The following is a 21,046-nucleotide window of genomic DNA, read 5'->3' on the forward strand; positions in this document are numbered from 1 at the left end:
GTAATCAAAGGATATGAACCGAACAATTTTAGATAAAGAAATTAAAGCCATTTCTAGTCATATGAAATCACTACTGATTAGAGAAATGCAAACGAAGATAACTCTGAGGTGCCACTTCACATCTTTCAGATTGGCTAAGATGACAGAAAAAAATAGTGATAAATGTTGGAGGGGATGTGGGAAAAGTGGGACATTAATAAATTGTTGGTTGAAGTGTGAACTGATCCAACTATTCTGGAGAGCAATTTGGAACTAAGCCCAAGGGGCTGTGCAAACCCTTTGATCTGGTACTGCCAATATTGGTTTGTATCCCAAAGAAATCATAAAGGAGGGAAAAGGGCCCACATGTGCAAAAATGTTTGTAGCAGCTCTTTTTATGGTAACAAGAAATTGGAAAATGAGTGGATGCCTATCAATTGGGGAATGGCTAAATAACCTGTGATATATGAAGGTAATAGAATATTATATAGAACAATAGTTCTATTAAAAAAAAATGAACAAGCTGATTTTAGAAAGGCTTGGAAAGATTTACCTGAATTTATGCCGAGTGAAAAAACCACAGTCAGGAATAAATACATTGTACACAATAACAGCAAGAATGTGCAATGATCAATTAGGAAAGACTTGGTCCTTTTCAGTGATCCAATAATCCAAAGCTGTCCCAATAGATTTTAAATGTCATCTGCTTGCAGAAAAAGAACATGGAGATCGAAAGTAAATCAGCACTTTCTATGTTCACTTCTCTTTTCTGTTATTTTTTCTCTCCCATGATTTTTCCCTTTTGTTCTGATTTTTCTCTCCCAAAATGATTCATAAAGCAATGTGTATTAAAATTAAAAATAAATAAATAAATGAAAGTTAAAAATTCTTTTTTTTTTTTTAATTTTTGCTGAGGCAATTGGGGTTAAGTGACTTGTCCAGGATCACACAGCAAGGAAGTGTGAAGTGCCTGAGACCAGATCTGAACTCAGGTCCTCCTGACTTTAGGGCTGGTATTCTATTCATTGCACTACCTAGCTGCCCCAAAAGTTAAGAATTCAAAAATTAAAATGAATTATTTCTCACTGATTTATTTTTCAGATCAGTTATTTTCCCAGTGAGATATTTCACAATCTTCTTTTTTTGTTTTATTGTTTCTTAATTTCTCATCAAGTCATTAGTGGGCTGAAAGGTCTGGATGATTGCTGCCGCTGATATAGATTCAGAGGCCTCATAATCTGTTCCTGCTTTTCTGGGGCCCATGCTATCCCATGGCTTACACAACTGTGTTCCAGACCTGCTCACTCCCCCATGCATCAGATCCCTTCTGCTGATCTTTGGCTGAAAAATTGTTCCACTCCATTTGGGTGGGTTCGAATGTTCTAAAATTCATTTGGAGCCATTATTTAAAGTTGGAATTTAAATTATTTGGAGTTATCTGTGGAAGAACTTGAGCAAGTCACTACATTCATCATCTTGGGTTCACCTACTTGCAGTATTTTCTCCTTGACCTGGGAGCTCTAGAATTTGATTATAATATTTCTATTATAATTTTGGGGGTTATTTTGGGATCTCTTTCAGGAAATACTGAGTAGATTCTTTCAATTTCCATTTTGCCCTCTGGTTCCAGAATAGAAGGGTTTCTTAAAAGATGATATACAAGCTCTTTTTTTTATCATGACTTTCAGGTAGTCCAATAATTTTTAAATGTTATTTCCTGGATCTATTTTTTAAGTCAGTTGTTTTTCCAATGTCTTCTTTTCACCTTGTCTTCTTTTTTTTTTCCTTCTTTTGATTTTGTTTTATTGTTTCTTGATTTTTCATAGTCATTAACTTCTATTTGCTCAATTTTAATTTTTAAGGAATTATTTTCTTCAGTGAGCTTTTGTACTTTCTTTCTCATTTGGCCATTATGTACTTTTAAAGGACATTGTTTCCTTCAGTGGATTTTTTCCTCCAATTGGCCAAATCTGCTTTTTAAAACATTCTTCTCCCTACTCTGTTTTTTAAAGTGTTATTTTCTTCAATATTTTGTGTCTTCTTTACCAAGCTGTTGATTTGTTTTTCATTATTTTCTTGCATCACTCTCACTTCTCTTCCAAATTTTTCTTTTATCTCTCAATTTGATTTCCAAATCCCTTTCGAACTCTTCCGTGAACTGACGCCAATTCTTATTTTTCTCAGGCTTTGAATATAGAAATTTTTAAAAATCATCTTCTGAATGTGTGTTTTGATCTTCTCTTTCACTATAGTAACTTTTTATAGTCAGAATCTTTTTCCATCACTGTTCATTTGCCTAGCCTATTACTTGAGTTTTAACTCTTTGTTAAAGTAGGGTTCTATTTCCAGAGTGTAGGATGTACGGTCCCATGCCTCAGAAGTTTTGTGAAGCTGTTTACTTCTAGGGACTTATAAGTTTTCAGTTCCTCCTAGGGGGTATGATGTAAAGAAAAGTGTGTTTACTATTTTCCTGGACTTACTTTGGTCTGTGAATGATCACAAGCACTAAATTTTTTTTTATTTAATAGCCTTTTATTTACAGGTTATATGTATGGGTAACTTTACAGCATTGACAATTGCCAAACCTCTTGTTCCCATTTTCTCCCTCTTTCCCCCCACTCCCTCCCCCAGATGGCAGGATGACCAGTAGATGTTAAATATATTAAAATATAAATTAGATACACAATAAGTATACATGACCAAATCGTTATTTTGCTGTACAAAAAGAATCAGACTCTGAAATATTGTACAATTAGCCTGTGAAGTAAATCCAAAATGCAGGTGGGCAAAAATATAGGGATTGGGAATTCAATGTAATGGTTTTTAGTCATCTCCCAGAGTTCTTTCACTGGGCATATCTGGTTCAGTTCATTACTGCTCCATTGGAAATGATTGGGTTGATCTCATTGCTGAGGATGGCCAGGTCCATCAGAATTGGTCATCATATAGTATTGTTGTTGAGTATATAATGATCTCTTGGCCCTGCTCGTTTCACTCAGCATCAGTTCGTGTAAGTCTCTCCAGGCCTTTCTGAAATCATCCTGCTGGTCATTTCTTACAGAACAATAATATTCCATAATATTCATATACCACAATTTACCCAACCATTCTCCAATTGATGGGCATCCACTCAACAAGCACTAATTTTTATGCCCTAGAACTGAGAAGAAGGTTGTGGCTGCAAACTGTGGTGGGCTAGGGCTCCTCCTCACTCTGGGACTGCTACCAGGATCATGACTGGGATCTGAGTATGGTCTAACAGCAAAGTTTTGAACTCAGTGCTAGCAAAAAGATTACTTAAATGTCTGGAAACTGCCATTGTTGCCACTGATTTAGTCACCCTGAAGTTTGTTCCTGGTTTGCTGGCTACCAGAGCTGTTCTGGGATGTCCTGAACAGGACTGCATTCCACTCTCATCCTGGTACAACAGACCTTTCCTACCAAACTTACAAGTAGAACTGGGCTGGAAAAATTGTTTCACCTGCCTTTACTTCATCATCTTGACTCTCTATTTGAGTTTTTCCAGAAGGAATTTTGAGGCCTGAGACCAATTTATACTTCTCAATGAGGCTTTACAAATAAGTATTTTGAAGCTGTTGTTCTCTTGTGAGTTTGTACTTTAATCTTCCCTATTGCCATTTTGTAGCTTCCTATGATCAGGACTTTGGGGTTTTTTTTTTTTTTTTTGCTCATTTTCCAGTCTATTTCATGACTTTTAAAGTTGAACTCCGCTCTGGGGGGGAACAAAGGACACTATTTCAACTTTTTGCCTGTGGAAAGGGACCTGGTCACCTTGTTGCACAAGGGATTCCAGGATCATTATTTGTCTGCTGCAATGGGGTAGCCCTTCCTAGTCATGCCTGCTTTGGACCTGGCCACCCTGGCCACTAGCCTGCTGTGCGGGTGCTGGTAGCCTCACAACTGATCCACTGTGCTACTGATCGATGGACCTTTTCTATTGGTTTTTACAGAGTAGGAAGGATCTCTCACTGGCTTATGGGTACTTTATGGTACTGCACTACTCTTTCAAACAAGCGAGATAGATCTTTCAAACTGTACTAAGTTATCTTGTGCTGTAAGAATTTTTTATCCCATCTTTTTATAGGTTCTGTAATTTCAGAATTTATTTCAAAGTTTTATTTATAGTTATTGTGAGGCAAATTAGAGAAAGCTCAGACAACTTCCTGCTTTTTTCTGCCATCTTCCTTAAAAAATTTTTTTGTTATTTGTGACTATTCATTCTTTCACATGTTTGTTGTGATATCTCTTTTGTCTTGCATTAAACCTATAGAATAACTTGATTAATATACATATTTTTATTATATTTACTCAAACTATCCATTTGTAATGTCTTTCCAGTTTTTTGGTTCTTAAATTTTTATAAAAAATGTTTTACTGTTGCCTTTATATGTCTTCATTATGTCTTGAGATTAAAATTAAAGTATGTAATACTTTTGGTGATAATAAGAAATGTTATTTCCCTATCCATTTTTTCTTTTTTTCCATTTTCCTTAGTGATGTATAGATATGTTGTGAGTTTGTATTTATACCAGGCTACTTTGCCAAAGGTATTTTTATTGCCTTAGCTATTTATTTTAGGTAAATTATATGATGACCTGCAGATGGCAACATTTCATTCTCTTCTTTACTTTTGCTTGTTTCCCTAATGTATTTTTTCTGATATTATTATATTTCTAAAAATATGTTGAACGTTATACTAAGAGTTGAAACTGCTGCTTTATACCTTGTATTTTGTGGAAAACAACCTTACTATCTCTCCATTCCTTATTATATTAGATTTAGAATTCAAATTACTTTTTATTGTATCAAGGAAAATCCTTCTATCCCTATGTTAGCCCACCTTAAATATTCTTTTTATATGACAGCATATTAATGAAATATACAATTAATATTTCTGGTATTTCTCTTTGTATATGACTTATTTTATATCTATGGCATGTTTTAAATTTTTGTCTATTTTATTTTTATAGGAATGTATGATAAGCTCTGATAGCAAGTCATCATGATAAACAAGAGATGAAAAAAAAAAGATAAACAAGAGATGGTATGTATCAGATGAGAGAAATCACTTCCCCTCAGACCCTGATGGAGACAACTCTGGACTCTGAGTCAAAGAACCTCCGGAATAACTTGCATCCATTTTTGAAGGGAGCTACCACTGTGAGTTCCTTGAAATTAAGGACTATCTTATTTTTCTACTTGTTTTTCTAGCACTTAAAACAATATTTTGCATGATGTAAGTGCTTAATAGATTCATTATTTTCTAATTTTGGTAATTTCCAATGACTTCCCATGCACCCTCAAAAGTATTTTCTCTTATAACAAATATAGCAGAATACAAACCAACTTACTAGCCCAGGATGCTATATTCTCCAGTCGCCTACCGCGTTTTTTGCCAAAAAAAAAAAAAAAAAAAAAAAAAGCACCTATTCATCATTTTTCCTCTGTAGTCATGATAAGTCACCTCACTGATTAAAGTTCTGAAGTCTCTCAAAGTTGTTTTAATTAAACTATTATAGTTATTTCAGAAATTGTGCTTTTTTCTTGATTACTTTATATTAATTCATTCAGTCAAGATTATGAATTATTTATATTTGTATAGAATGGTTGGGGTGATTCACAGTTCCACCTACAGGACAGTTATGTGCTAGTTCTATAATCCCTTCAACACTTAACTTTTTTATTTTTTATGATCTTTACCAATCTGAAGTGTGATACCTTAATGTTTTTAAAATTTGAATTTCTCATGATAAATTTAAAGTTTTTTTCATATGATTATTGATAACTTTTATTCCTATTTTTGAAATCTATATAATTTTGTCAAAGTTCCTATTTATCTTGTATATCACACTTTTTGAAGGAATGTTCTGTACTGTAACTGTAATGTCCAAGCTGGCTTTCTGGAGGGTCTTAGGACCAGCCTTGGTTTCAGCAGAATAATCACCATGAGAATAGTTAGGATAAAGTCCAAAGTCTTTCTTATCACCTTCACAGTCTGTTTCCTTCACCTGGGACCTGGATAGCTTTCTGGGGAACCTTCAGATGGGCCTTGGTCTTAATGGAGGAATGCAGAAGGCAGGAGAGCCACCAAAATGGTGAGAGATGGAATGTCTCTCTTCCAGTCCTTGTTGGCCCTTATATACCTTATTGTAATTACATCATTACAGCATACTGATTATGTGTGAACTTAGAGAACTTTACATCTCCATGCTAAGGACTAAGTATATATGTAAACTAGATAACCATTATCTCATCAATTCCTCTGAGTTAATACTTTGTTTTAAGTATACTCTCCAGAAGTATGCTGGCTCTCTACATGTAATAACCATTTTTTCCTATGCCATCTAGTAAATATCCTTGCACCATGCTAATAATATTTACTTGTTGACCATTAAGGGAAAGCATAGGCTTCATGAGCTGTAGTATTGGGGATACCAAAGACAGCAGCCATCTTCTGGGGACCTAATCTGGGAGTACATGTACCAGTTGGAAGAGGTTACTTAGAGGGAGTTCTACATTATGAGAATTTATCAAGGATAAATTTGGGCTTCCTTTACATTTTCAGGGACCCACTAAAGAGATTTTCACTTGAAGACTCATTTTGAGGTATTTTGGTTTTAAAAGGATCTACTAAAATTTTTTTTTGCATTGTTTTCTTTTTTTACTTTGGATGATACTTAACTTTTATGTGTTTTCTTTACATGTCAAATCTATTATTTTGAAATAACTTTTGTATAATTGAAGGCTTATGGATTAATATATATTTTATTACTCTGCCTATTACAAATATGGAAGCTGATGAAAGCAATACTATATAGATGTTGGTGCGTGGAATTTTGCCTACAGCACTCTGAAGGAACTTGTCCATGTTCTCTTTTCATTTTTGTGCAGACCTGGAATGTTTACTTTATTGTGATGTGAGACCAGTAGATTGCAGGTTCATATGATCTTGGTTGTCTAAAAATCAAGAGCAATCACAAGGATTTAATCCCTTTGGGATTAAATTTCTCTTATGTTTGCCTACTTGTTCAGACCTCCCATTCAGGTTTTCTGGGTTTGAACTCCAGGATGCCCCACCTGATAATCAGCCTATCACTTCTCTTCCTTTTAGATGGTTCTGGTACCTGAAGTTTCTAGTGCACCAGAATTTTTGAATTCTGAAAAACCATTGGGTGCTCCTTGGTGCACTTCCCCTCCCTTTTCAGTGTTCTTTTGTTTTTTATCTTACCCCATTAGATTGTAATATCCTTGAGGGAAGACACTATCTTTTTTTTTTTTAAATGTCTATCATTAGCACTTAACACAGTGTCTGGAAGATATTAGATGCTTAATAAACATGAATTAAATTTGGACTTGCAAATTTATTTACCTTATCCCTAATTCTTACCCTAATCTTAATTGTTAGTTTGATTGTAATTCGACTCATTATTTTATAGCTAGAATACCAAGGTCAAAATATAGAATGGCTTTAACATTTCAAAAGATTTGAAATATCATTAATGTAACTGATGTGGTAATAAGGTCACCTGATCTTGGGTGCTATCTAGTTAAAAATGATACATTTCTATCTGACCAGGATGCTAAGGCCACAAATATTGCTGGCTTTCAGATAACAGCTGTTGGACTATGATAACAGGGTTTTGAGACTAATGAGCAATAATAATGAGGTGCTTAAAGTTGATTCAGGTGCAGAACAGAATTGGATTGTAATCATTAGGAAATAAATGTTTCACCAGGGAAATGGTCCTGGATTCTTCATGATTCTATCCATAAATCATAAACTCTAGAAGCTTTCAGTGACCTAGAAAAGTTTTGAATATAAGCTCAACAATAACAAACTATGTGTCTACCATGCAATAATCAGCCTGGTCCAATTGATAATCACCAATTTTCAATTATTTTTTAGTTATAGCAACTAATGAATGCCATTTGCTAAGGGATAGAAGATTGTGGTTTATCTAGAAGAAAGGAATAGTAATTCCATTCAGAATGAAATTCATAATTTCTGGTGTAGCAAGAAGACATCATTCATCCTCAGTCCTTACCCTTCCCAGAAATAGGTAACTTTCTTTATGTCACAAATTGGTATAAGCCAGGGACTCCTAAATCTACCAGAACATTTTTCTATGGAATCATTATTAATGAATGAGGGTGATGAGGTTTAGGATTTGGGGTTTCCTTTCATAGGGAACCAAAATGAGATTAGGGTTTCTGGTGGTCAGGGAGTTAAATGATGAGGCCTAGTGGCAGGTTTGGGGTTCAGGGAAACAAATGGAGAGGTTTGACTCCCCTACACCCCCTTGGGATTCAGTGCCAGGGTAGGGAGTTTTGGGGAACCCCCTTCTGGCAGCACAGAGATTCTCTATAAAGGAATTTACAAACCCCAAACCCTAGATTGATAAAAGAGATTTATTAATAAGGATTGGGAAGTAAGGTTAGAAATCCCAACAAGAGAGGTATAAAGTCTCGTTAGGGAAATAGGTGAGGATAAAGAGAGGGTAGTACTGGAAAAGTGAGCAGAGACCTCCTTGGCATAGCATGGCAAGGCATAGCTGGCATGGCTGTTATCTCTTCAAAGAACCGAGTTTCTAATTGCCATTTTTATAAGGAGGTCTTTGGCTGCAAGTGAGGCCTGCTCCCTGTCCCAATGAAGCTGGTGAGTGGAGTTTAATTGAATAGGGTTGGAATTCTTTTAGCTCAGGACTGAACCAATCCCACCTTGGTAACAGAATGAAGTTGTTTATCTTGTTTGCCTCAGGTGGGGTCCCTCACTGAGGCAGAGTTAAAGGAGATTTTCTCCTTCAAGGAGTTTTAGAGTTTTGGGGTCCCTTCTTCAAAGAGGCTTGAGACTGTAACATTTTCTTAGTGGATGAGAGAGGTATATGTGTATATATATATATTAGAACAAATTATATTCATGTGTCCATCTTTTCTTGACTTCCTTGTAAATTGTTCCTTTTTTCTCTACTGTGCACCTTTTCCCCCCTTTCATCAGGTGGGTGGGACTACCCCCACCTCCAAGCGGGCAATAGTTAAGAAAGGATATATTTCTGTACATAAATACATATATATGTATATGTGGGGAATAGAGAGATGAGGTGAAGAACTTACAGGAATGTATGAATTCTTTTTCTGTATTTTATTTTTATTATTTCTATGTCTCTATGACGTGCATAAGTACGGTGTGTGCAAACCAATATTTACTTAAAACTAGATATATTTACTTAACCAGAAATGATGACATTTATCCTTGTTCAATGTTATCAATATTTAGATTATTAAATCTCAGCTCAGTAATCTGAAGTTTGAAGGTCTGATTGATGATTCATCTCGGAATCAGGGAAACAAAGCATTCCGTTCTAATCTGCCTTTGGCACCAATGTTTAACATTCAATTAGGGGAGAAGGCCCCTATTTCTCAATGATCCCCAACCTATGATGTAATCCTTTGTAACCAAACCTATAAAAACTGTATATCTTCCCTAAATCTTTAGCCCTCCTACCTTGAGCTTTCTCTTTCTTATCTCACAATGGGCCAGCTCATCCTCCGGAGGTTTTCAATAAACAACTTTTCTGCCTTCTACTGAGTGATCCCTGAGTAGTCATTTTGGGTAAGGGTCTTCTACATCCCTCACATATATATATATTTATACACACACACACATACACACACACACACACTCCCACCCCATCCCCAAATACACATATTTTTCCTATGCCTTCTGACTCTGCTTAATTCTGCTCCTTAACTTGCCTTGCTTATTACTTAACCTTCTGCTCACCCAAGGATCCCTCCTTTGTCTTCTCTTACCCTTTGCTTCCCTATTCACCCATCCCTCTCCCCTTATTCCTTATAGATTTTGGATGGTGCTATAGTATATATGGTATATATGATAGTGTTGCCTATTTAATCCATTTCCGATGTGAATAGGTTTTCAGAACTATGAGCCCTCCTCCTCCATCTAATGCCTCTGTGTCTATTCTTTTTCTGCACCTCATTTGTATAATATAATTACTATTTTTACCTTAATTCTGCCCCAATCTTTCTTTTGAGTTACCCTGTTGTTGATGTCAATCTTAAACAAATGGTACACATTTTTCATGTAAAAAAAATTTTGTCCCATGTTGAGTTCCTTGAAATTGTTCTTTGATATTGGCTCTTATATGTTAAATTATCTATTAAGTTTGGGTTTGGTTGTTAGAAAGTCCTGAAAATCTGCAAGTTCATTGAAGTCCATTTTTTCTCATTCAATATTATAGATAATTTTTCTGAATATGATATTTTTGGCTACAGGCCTAGTTCATTTAATTGTTAGTAAATATGATTCCAGGACCTATGGTCTTTTATTGTGGATGCTGATAGGTCCTGTACAATTAGAATTGTATAGGACCCAACATATTTGGATTGTTTTTTTTTTCTTATTTCCTGAATAATTTTCTCTTTGATCTGGAGGCTTTGAAATTTGGCAATAATATTTCTATGTGTCTTTCACAAAAGCTCTCATTGAGGTAGTGTTTGGTGGATTTTTTTTTCTATTTCTACTTTCCCTTCATGTTCTATCATTCCAGGACAATTTTCTTGAATTACTTCTTGCATTATTGTGTCAAGGTTTTTTTTTTGGTCACAATGTTCAAGCAGCCCAATTATTCTTATATTTTCTTTTCTTGATCTGTTCTCCAGATATGTCATATTTCTTATAAGATGTTTTGCATTCTTTTCAATTTTTTCATTCTTTAGAATTTGATTTGTTATTTCTTGGTCTCTCATAGCTTCACTGGCTTCCTTGTCTAATCATAATTTTCGAAGAATTATTTTCATCTTTGAGACTCTGTATCTCTTTTTCTAGTTAATTTTTTTCATAATCTTTTTGGGTTTTTTATTTATTTACTTATTTATTTTACTTTTTCCTCCATCTCTCTCATTCAATTTTTAAATTCTTTTTTTACTTCTATAAATTCTCTTTGGGCAGGTAGTTCATTTCACATTTCAATTTGGAGTAGAAGAAGCTTTTTTTTTTTTTTAAACTTTAGTACCTTCTTCTGAAGATAAAGCCTGGTCTTCCCTATTCTCATAGTAAACTTCTATGATTAGGTTCTCTCTTTGCTGATTTTTTTTTCCTGAGGCATTTGGCGTAAGTGACTTGCTCAGGGTCACACAGCTAGGAAGCATTAAGTGTCTGAGACCAGATTTGAATTCAGGTTCTCCTGACTTCAGGGCTGGTACTCTATCCACTGTACTATCTAGCTGGCCCTTCTTTTTTTTTTTTTTTTAATGAGAAATATTAGTGTAACTTCCTCTAATTGTGGAGTTGGGGGTGCCTCTAGCTTCACTTCAGCTCTCCTGTTTGACCTGGAAACCCAAAACAAAAGCTCTAACTTCCTTCAAATGCCAGCAGCCAGCAGAGTCCCTGCCCCACTGCTTCTGTACTCACAGATGTGCTGGTTCTTGTCTCATCAAGGGCCATGTGTCTGCAGTACAGGTAGGCATGGAGTTTCTAATCAGCAGAAATTCCCTCAGTCTTCAGGACTCAGATCTCCAAGTCCCCACACAGTCCAGGAGATGAAGTGTCTGTGGTTCCTACTGAAGCACCAATCAAAACCAGCTAGCTTCAGGGGTTCCCACTTGCTATTTGTTTCCACCTAGATGAAGGTGTTTGCAGTTCACATGGGTTAATCCTAGCCTGTTGTACCAGTAGAACTTCTGCTCTGCCCTAAGTCTTCTTGATTTTTCACCAGTCTATGTTCACCCCGAGGTGAAAATTTATTCTGTTTGTGGGGAAAATATGGAGAGATTGAAATTTACTGACCCACTTTGCCATTTTCCCAGAATCCTCCCCAAAGTGGATTTTTATTGATGTTCAATACCATTCTGTGGGAATAATGTATATAAGGGATAAAGAAGAGAACCATTGTTGGTGATAGCATCACCAGACTAAGATCTTTTAGGGGTTCTAAAGTGTGTCTGTATAAAGAAAATTATTCCCATAGAAAGGAGCAGCTATTTTTTTCCTATTCTAACTATGTAGAACTAAACAAGATTCTATAGTTGCAGGGGATTCTATAGATGCAGGGCCTCGATTGCAAAGGATTGGGTTTCAGTCTCTAGGATCTGGGGCACCAGAGTTCTTCAAAGGCATAGATTCTTGGGGTCTTTCTAGAAACAGGACATGCTGCAGCCATTTTTACTGTTCTCCTGCTGTTAAAGGGGAAGAATCCATAGGTTGATACAGGAAGAACCCTCCACTTGGGTTCCTGATTACTCTGTCAGTTTTTGTAATCATTTGCTTATTTAGCTAGACAGACCTCTGGGAGCAGAATAAGAAGGTGGAAGCCTAAGAATACAGAGGTAATAATACTAGCCAGCATTTATAAAGTACTTCAAGTTTAAAAAAAAAAACAAACAAGCACTTCACATGCTGTTTCATTTGATCTTAGCTAGAGCTTAAGAAAGATAAGAGGTTATATCAGGATAAGGAAAGATAATGGAGTGAAAGGACTGATTAAAGGTTTCTGAAGGGAAAGAGAATTGGAAAAGAAGATCAATAGTAGGGAAATATGGGGTGGAGGAGTTTTCCAGGGAGAGGGAAAATAGCCATGAACTGAACAGGGAGGAAAAAATGAGGAAGGCATTTAGATATGGAGTAGATTACTACCTCCTGGTCTGAGAAAAAGGAAAAAGGAGCAGAAGGGTTCCCATTCACCATCTTCTTCAGTAGAATCCTCCTTTCTAGCCTTCTGAGATGGGCTTCAATGAAATAGCCATAAGAACTTTGTCCAGCTGACATGAAATATAGAATTTGATTTCCTGTGCTACAAGGAAACTGTAGAATAGGGAATTAAAATAGACTTAATTTCTGCAGTAGGTAGAGCTAAAAATTGTCATTACATTTGCTACTCTACCCCTAAAATATTCTAGGTTCAAAAAGGATTTTTGAGTTAATAGCTTCAGTAGTGGGATACAAAGGAAGGAAAGGGGAAGAAAAACCAGAAAGTCTGTCCTTGTTATTCAAGCTGGCTCAGCCAGTGTGAACTTCATGGAAGGAAAGGACACATATAGCCTGCAGGTAGAAGAGGGGTTAGTGTTACAGGAAGTTTTGAATTGGGGGTGGAATGGAGTGAAGATAACAAAGAATTTTAAGAAAGGGAATGGAGAAATCATTGAAGCTCAGAGTTGGAAGAGAGCCTTTATAGTTTATCCAGTCCAACCCTCACCTAAACACATGTATTTATTGTACAAAATCTCTGGTCATGAAATCTTTGATTCAATGCTTCTAATAATGGGGAACCCACTCATAGGACATCCTTTTTTTTGACAGTCTAATTGTTAGGAAATTTACCCTGATACTCCCCAAATCTGTCTCCCTATATTTTGTTCAACCCAGCATGCAACCCTAGAACAAGTCTTCATTCACATGACTTCCCTAAAAAATTTGAGACAATGCTCATGTATCTCATAGAATTCTTTAAGCTAAATGTTTCTAGTTCTTTCAACCGAATTTCATGTATGGCATTACTTTCAATCTAGACATATTCTTCTGGGTACATTCAAATAGGTCTATGTTCTTTCTACGTGTGATTACAAGAACTGGACTCAGTTCTCAACATTATAAGTTGCTCTGGCTTTTGAGGGCAGCCATATTATATTGGTGGATCATATTGCTTCAGTGAACTAAAACTTCCATTTTCACATGAACTAAGTCTCTCTTATGTGCACTTGGTAAATCTAAGAATTCCAGAAATGGCAGGATTCCACTTCCCTCTTCCCCTCTTCCCCAAATCACTAACTCTGCTCCCAGCTCAGCTCCTACAGCCATCACTTGAGGAATTAATTCCTGTGGAGAAGGGACTAGCCATCCCCATGAAATTCCAACTAACTGTCACCCATACAGTATGTAAGTTGACCTAGATGAAGCAGGAAAACATCTTCAGGGAGAGTCAGAATATGCTACCTGGCATATGCCAGATGAGTCACTACCACAAATCAAGTTACCTCAATCACCACATGCTTCAAATGTCAGTGAAAAAAAATCAGGGCCCCAAACCTAAGAACCTCCCTATTTCTGTCATTCAACATTGCAATGTCTGCAAAACCAATAGTTCTGTTTCCATTCTAGGTTCTGCAACTACTGTTGAAGGAAACAGGCACCATGGAGAAAGAGACCAGCTGCTGATCCAAGATCAGAGACCTTTTGGAGCATTGTGTTCAGTTCTGGGAATCACAGTTTAAGGACACTGATAAAATGAAGAGTATAGGGGGGAAAGCAACAATATGAAGATTATTTAAAGAATCAAGGCATGTTTAGCTTGGAGAAGAGAAGACAAATATTTAAAAGGCTCTTATGTAGAAAGGAGTCATTAGACTTCTGTTTAAGCTTAGAGGTCAGAATGAAGAACAATGGGACAAAACTGCAAAAAAAAAAAAAAAAAGCTAATTCAGGAAAAATGTTAGGAAAAGAGATCTAACATTCAGAGGTATTCAGAAGTGGAATGGATTGTCTCACTGATGATAGGTTCCCCTCCTTAGAATTCTTTAAGCAGAGATTTGTTGGGTATGTGTAGTAGAACTATGTTCAGCTATGAGTTGAATCAAAAGACTGCTGAGGTCACTTCAAATTTAAATTCTGTGATTTTTCTGAATGAAAATTGAAGGAAATCCCATCACAAGTACCTCTTTATTCCCAGAATGATTATTTAATGCCAATATTGATTGTCTCAGGATTTCTGATTTCTGGTGGGTTCCTTCTCTAATCTTAGTCTGGGTTCTGCTTTCTACTCTGATTAAGTTTGCCTCAGTTTATGTGTCTTTCTCCAGAAGCAAATATGAATACCTACATCTTGGGGGTACATGTGACCTAAGTATATGTGACTGAGGAGTGAAATGTAACTATGACTATTTGGTAGACTCCCCAGATCACAACTTCTTGGATTCCAATTGTCATCTCCAGTTTTCCTGTTTTTGTTTTGGCAATATTCTAGGTAATGGAGAAATTGGTTAAAGAATGACTTAAACAGAGGAGAACAGGGAGAACAGGACTTGAAGAGTCAGCTTGGCTCAGAGATAGGTTTATAATAAAAATTGGACTTTTCCAGCTATCCTCTCATCTTCATTTCCCTGGGGGCATCTTGTTCCTGATGGAAATCTTAATCCATGATATACAATGAGCACAAGGTTTAGAATAGTCCAAGGGGAAGTAGGATTCACATAGAATGCCCTGAGGGTAGAGAACAGATTATTACTAGAGAGAGGAAGAGCTTCAGTTTGGAGAAGGAAGTTAGCAAGTATCCTTGGCTTCCATCAGCTTTTATATCCTCTTTCCCAGGGCAATGTCCTTGTGTCAGACTTTTTGATGACCTCGTGGTAGGCAGGTAAGTGATCATGATAAAAATAAATGGCACTGGGCCCTGCCTTATATGTTCCTCCTTTACATATACCCCCCAAACTCTCAATTCCTGCTCATCACCCCCAAATTTAAAATGTGTGTTGCCCTGGGGTCTGAAATGTCCTGGAGTTTTGATAAACAAGGGAGGATCAACATTACTGAGTATTTTTCCTTCCCTCTGAACTTCTCCTTGTTTTAGCTCTTTTTAGTCAGCCTTCTTTTTTTCCTCTCTTTTCCACTTAGGATATAGTAGTAAAAACACACTGCCACTGATCGGGAATCAAAGAACTAGTTTTTGCCACTAACTACCTGTGGGAACTTAAGTCAATTTCCTTTTTTGGCCTTAATTTCCTCATCTGTAAAATGAGGAGTTTGGACTAGATGTATCCTAAGGTCCATTCCAGCTCTAAACACTATTATTCTTTCTCTCTTTTACTTCCTACTTAAAATGTCAGCATTGACCATGGGATATGCCAGCTCTTCAATGTAATATCTCTAGTTGTAGAGGTGAATGGTTGTAGAATTCCCATTCACTTAAAGAAATTTCCTTCTAACCCATCCATCTCCATTTGCAAAAGTCTTTTCTAATTTATTAAATAATTTTCTCTTTTTAGATGTTATATAATATTGCTAATAAAGTTTTTATGTTGAACTTCTTTGTCAGCAAGTTTAGCTTGAATGATCTACTCTTTGCAAGGATAATCTCTACACACTATATCCCAATTCCAACCCTGGATCATACTTCCTAATACTCAGGAATAATAAGGAGTCAGCCAAGGGATTGAGGCTGAGACTACCAACTTTCTACTGTGAGAAATGATATGGTCCTCAATGCTCTTAAGGCTTAGGGGAAGAACACACTATGGAGGAAACACTTGCAGATAAAGGTGAGAAAGGAAAGGATGAAGATTTCAGCAAAAGGAATGGAATCCTAGCAGAGAAATTGGCACCCTGAAGGAAGAACTGTCCATGAAGTCAGTGATGGTGATGTAGGTATGTACCATTGGGAACCTAGGAAAGACAAACTATTAGTCACCCATAAATTCATATTCAATAATTAGCTTTTGCAAGTAACTCCATATCTCTATATCCAGCTCTATGCTCTTCCCTGAGCTCTCTAGTCCTACATCACCAGTCAATCTTGACCTGGATTTCAAATGTAGACATCTCAAATTCAATCTGTCCAAAACAAAACCCTTTCCTCTTCCCAACTTCTTCGTTACCATAAAAGGGGACAATCATTCATCTAGTCACCTCTGCTTACAACCCACTGTCATCCTGGACTCCTCACTCTCACCTCATATATCCAATTCATTGTCAAATCTCATCATTTCTATTTTCATAGCATTATATACATACATACATACATACATACATACATATGTGTATTTGTTTTATATATATAATATTATATATATATATATATATATATATATATATATATATATTTCTGCTTTTCCCCATTATTCAGTCACCACTTTAGTTCAGGTCATCATCATTTCTCATCTCTTTCTATTCAAATCCACCCTTCTAAATCAAGTGCCAAAGTGATTTTTCTAAAGCATAGTTTTGACCATGTCACTCCTGTATTCCAAAAAATCAGTGGTTACGTGTTCTGTCTAGGATCTTCTGTCTTAACTCATTAAGCTCAGAAAGCTTTACCATAGGTAAGGCACAAATAGTCTACAGGAACTTTTGGAGTAGAGATGGTTTTAAATTTGTGCATCTCATGTTTCTTTTGACCTACTGCAATTATATTTTACTCATGAGCGCAGTGCCTTTTTTGATGTGAGCATGCTATGCTGAGTATTCCTTTGCCAGTGTTTCCCATGTCATGCAATCAATTCCATAGTTCTTCAGAGAGACCTTGGGAGTGTTCTTGTAGCACTTCTTCTGACCTCCATGCGAGTGCTTATCTTATGTGATTTCTCCATAAAATATTCTTTTAGGCAAATATACTTTTGATGTTCAAACAACATGAATAGCCCATGAGAATTGCATTTTCTGCAGTAGTTGAATGTTTGGCAACCTCTAGTCTCTCATCTCCAACTGCCATCACAAACTAGATGTCCCATAGACATCTTAAACTTAGTATGTCCAAAAGTGAACCCATTTCTTCCCCTTTTCCCCACCCTAAAATGGCCATCATTTGAAGACCTCTAGTGCTCACTACATCCAGAGGTAGTTCTTGATACCTTGATAGCTAGTGAAGAGAAAGAGTTAAATTGAATTCATCTTGAGGAACCTTCACAGTACTGACATGGCAAGCATATTCTTATGAAAATCAAAAGGATATTTTATGAGCAAATTGCTTTAGAATACAAAGCATGGGTATTGTAAAATTAGAAAGAAACGTATAGAAAATTAATTGCACATCAAAATCTTTTAAAGTGGCCACCAAAAATGAAGTTACATGACCAAACAGCAACTCTGAAATTCCTTGTTATCCCTATGGCAGATTTTTTTTTGGTTTAGGATGGAGAGGGAATATTTGGGCAGAGCACAGAGATGACCAAGAGGAAGAAGAGGACTGTCATCCAAATTTCTCTGAATATCTCCTCACATATTTCCTATCTTCCAGCCATGATTCTTATTTCCTCCGTCATCTTGGCCTCTCTACTGTGTTGCTGGACTTTTTATAAAAGAATTCATCTTATCTTGCCTAGAAAAAAGCCTCTCTATCACTTCCTAGTTATCTTCATATCATACCTCATTGTCTGGAACCACTCTTTCAGTTCCCCTTTTTGTGCCATCAGCTGTGATGTGCTTGCTTTTATCTGTATCCTTAGCATTCAGCATAGCTATCTATTCCTCTACAATTTACTATCTACAGCTACCAACAAATAACTTTTTGGAGTTCTTTGGCATTCACTCACTACTGTATCTCTCTTGAAAGTCTCCTTCACCAGGGCAGCTAGATGGTGCAGTGGATAGAGCACCAATCCTGAAGTCAGGAGGACCTGAGTTTAAATGTGGTCTCAGATACTTAACACTTCCTAGCTGTATGACCCTGGCAAGTCACTTAACCCCAATTGTCTCAGCAAAAAAAAAAAAAAAAGTCTCCATCACCACAGACATCCAGGTTGCAGGTTCCAAAACTCCACTATTCCCTGGAATATTTGAGATACCTTGAGAGAATGAACACTAGTATAAAGTACAGTTATTCCAATGGTAGTCCTGGAAAGATTGTATATTACCATTTCAGCCTGAAGGAGTTTTGAAGGTCATTTAGCTAATCACCTTGCCTTAGCTATTATATTATTAAAGCTCCCTGGAGAGTAAGATTTTGAAGTCCTCATTTACAGTAGCTCTGTCAGTGCAACTCTCATGGACTGTTCATGATGTTTGAATGCCAAAAGTATTTTGCCTAAAAAATCAAAAAGGTTTCTTCTTCCAATCCTATGCCTTCTATTTATTCTTCTGTGAGCCATTTCTAAGTTTCTGTATCCTCCTCTTAATGTTATCTATTGTTCCAGTTATAGAACTTCCTTCCCTTTCCCAAAATGCCTCTCCACAGATGCAATTAACAAGTATTTCCAGGGATCCTGAGTTCTGTTCCCTTATATTCTCAAGTTATTTTTCTGGAGTTCCTGAAATTTTGGCCTACCTCCACTCTAACTCATGAGCAGAGTTACCACAGTAGTTGCAAAATGGCCTGATCTCTTTGATTATGTAGAGCAGAGCTTATTAAACTTTTCCCATTCATGACCCTTTTTTGCCTGAGAAATTTTTATGTTACCGTGAAGTATATAGTTATATACAATAGGTATACAAATAAAACATTTACTAACAATAAATTATAAAGAAGTTTACATACTAATGACATAAATGTGCTTATTTATTTTCATATGAAGAATTAAATTCCGAAGGAATATTTGATGCCTTTTACTGTTGCCAAATTTTTCACGACTCCCACATTCGGTAACATGACACCACAGTTTTAGAAGTTCTGATGACGAGAACGCCTGCTGTTCTGAAGTGTCTGTCCAATACATGATTTATTCTTTAAAGTGAATCTGCAAGTCCTGCTAGGTGGTACCTTTTAAGATACAATGGGAATTCTGAAAGAACTTTTATTAAAAATTGCTTAATACCAGAATTAATACTTTTCTCTCTGTACCTTTTCTCACCCAGGAGAAAGTATACTGGAAAAAATGTGGAGTTAAGAGTTAGAAGATTCAATCAATTCTGATGAATGTGACTTTCCAACAGTGAGATGACTGGTGCCAGTGCCAATGATCTTGTGACAAAGAGAGCCATCTATACCCAGAGAGAGGACTGTGGGAACTGAATATGGATCACAACATAACATTCTCACTCTTTTTTGTGTTGTTCACTTGCATTTTGTTTTCTTACTCATTTACTTTCCTTTCTGATCTGATTTTTCTTGTGAAACAAGAGAATTGTATAAACATGTTTATACATATTGGATTCAACATATATTTTAACATATTTATAACATATATTGGACTGCTTGCCATCTAGGGGAGGAAGTGGGGGGGAAGGAGGGGAAAATCTGAAATACAAGGCTATGCAAGGGTCAATGTTGAAAAATTATTTGTGCATATGTTTTGAAAATAAAAAGCTTTAAAAATAAAAAAATAAAAACTTTTAAAAACTATGAGATAATTAATAATAATAGTATGAGCATCTAGGTGTAACAGAGGATAGAGTACTCAGTCTGAAGTAAGGAAGACTCCTCTTCCTCAGTTCTGATCCATCTTCAACATTTTGACCGTAGGAAAGTCACTTAATCCTGTCTTCTTATTTCCTCATCTGTAAAATGAGCTGGAGAAGGAAATGGAAAACCACTTAGGTATCTTTTCTCAGAAAATTCTAAATGGAGTCATGAAGAGTTGGACACAGCTGAAAATGACTGAACGCAATAATAATAGTTGTCATTTATAAACACTTCAAACTTTTCAAAGTTTTTTACATTTATGATCTCATTTAAGTCTCACAAAAACCCTTTGGTATCACTTTTTTGATTTTATAGATAAGGAAACTGAGATTCAAAGAGGTCAAGTAACTTGCCTGGAGTCACATAGCTATTAAGTATCAGAATCAGGATTTAAATGTAAGTCTTTTTAAATTTAGGCTCAATTCTCAATTCACAACTTCATGCTACCTCTAAAATAAACCTACATGTATAAAATAGATGGATGGGTTGAATAACATAGAATGTATAATGCCAAGTATTTGAATATTTGATCTGCTATCTGACCCACCAAATTTCCAAGGAAGATTGCAATTTTTGCCTTTGTTATAAACAGAAGTGTTATGACTGAATGCTCACTCTCCTATCTCTAAGAGGACTGCTGAGGTAGGGTAGAGTTATATGTAGTTTCTACATTTCAAACATTTGTTGTGTAGGCATGGAATACCTTAATTATACTGGATCTAACTCACAACTCTTCATCTTTTCTATAAGAAGAGCAAATAAGACTTCATAAAATGTTTTGCTAAAATCTAGGAGTGGGACATTGATCATAAGAGTTCATCAACTTAATGAGGTTATGAAAAAATGGGCCTCTATTTTTGAACTTGGATGGTTTCTTTCTATGAAGGGCCTATGCAAGCTCATTGAATATTTCTGTTGAGAGGTTTGTGAAATATCTAATGAGAAAGTCCATTAAAATCTCATTTAAAGACTTCTTCAAAATAACA

At 36.1% G+C, this 21,046-nt stretch overlaps 1 long non-coding RNA gene across 1 annotated transcript; it reads left to right on the forward strand.

The window, feature by feature from the left end:
• Positions 1-4,942: 4,942 nt before the first annotated feature.
• On the forward strand, positions 4,943-19,633 carry LOC105750806. Its single transcript, XR_004229475.1, has 4 exons — positions 4,943-5,160; positions 14,114-15,365; positions 16,044-16,372; positions 19,514-19,633. It is a non-coding gene; the product is annotated as an uncharacterized LOC105750806 (long non-coding RNA).
• Positions 19,634-21,046: the final 1,413 nt, after the last annotated feature.

The sequence above is a fragment of the Sarcophilus harrisii genome, chromosome 5, assembly GCF_902635505.1.
Source record: "Sarcophilus harrisii chromosome 5, mSarHar1.11, whole genome shotgun sequence".
Taxonomy (NCBI): domain Eukaryota; kingdom Metazoa; phylum Chordata; class Mammalia; order Dasyuromorphia; family Dasyuridae; genus Sarcophilus; species Sarcophilus harrisii.